The sequence below is a fragment of the Octopus bimaculoides genome, chromosome 2 (assembly GCF_001194135.2).
Source record: "Octopus bimaculoides isolate UCB-OBI-ISO-001 chromosome 2, ASM119413v2, whole genome shotgun sequence".
In the NCBI taxonomy this organism is placed as follows: Eukaryota; Metazoa; Mollusca; class Cephalopoda; order Octopoda; family Octopodidae; genus Octopus; species Octopus bimaculoides.
In genome coordinates this window covers 127,257,673-127,258,381 of record NC_068982.1, presented here as the reverse complement: position 1 = coordinate 127,258,381, position 709 = coordinate 127,257,673, and the positions used below count along the sequence as shown (strand labels likewise).

The 709-nt window shown below is 33.3% G+C and overlaps 1 protein-coding gene and 1 long non-coding RNA gene across 2 annotated transcripts in view; one reads left to right on the top strand and one right to left on the bottom strand.

Annotated features, from left to right (window-relative positions):
- LOC106883186 (cholesterol 7-desaturase nvd) overlaps nucleotides 1-709 on the bottom strand; it is a 145,236-nt gene that overhangs the window by 88,709 nt on the left and 55,818 nt on the right. The window lies entirely within an intron of this gene.
- The window catches only part of LOC128247023 (uncharacterized), a 7,914-nt gene continuing 7,356 nt past the window's right edge, over nucleotides 152-709 (top strand). Inside the window, exon 1 of the long non-coding RNA XR_008263428.1 lies at nucleotides 152-547. This is a non-coding gene — a long non-coding RNA (uncharacterized LOC128247023). The remainder of the gene's footprint in view (nucleotides 548-709) is intronic.

Sequence of the window (709 nt, the reverse complement as noted above, 5' to 3'; positions counted from 1 at the left end):
GATTAACTATACACACACACACACACATACACACAAACACACACACACACACACACACACACACACACACACACACATATATATGGTATAGAGCCAAGTGTTAGAGAGCAAGAGAAGGAGTGTAGTTGTCTATTGACTAAAAGAAATTACTGTGTGCTCCTGCTAAGGTAGTGGCTAAAAAGCATTCACTGAATGGGTTTTATGTCCATCTGTGTGTGTGTGTATTGTGCTCAGGCATATTGAAACGACATTCAACACAATGCACACATGCACACACATACACTCACACACAGCTGGGCATAAAACCCATTCAATAAATGCTTTTAAGCCACTCCTTTGGCAGGAATACACAGGAATTTCTTTTAGACAATAGACAACTTCACTCTCTAACACTTTGAACTCTATACCAAACTATATTTAAAGAAGACTTCAACGAAAACTCTCCAGATATGTTCTTGATCTCCAGACAGAAGATAAACTGTTTTTACTTGAAACTTTTATAAATTTTTACTGATATTTGATCAAATGAGATTCATCATCGAAACCGGTAATATTTCCTTTATATAATTTTTAAAATCATTTTTATTAAATTCCTTCTTAAATTGAAATGTCTTAGAATAATTTCTTAGAATAACTTCCATCTCCATCTTTAATAAATAAACATTTGGTTTGTATAGAACTCTAATATTTTTTCAAAAACAGATCTCCT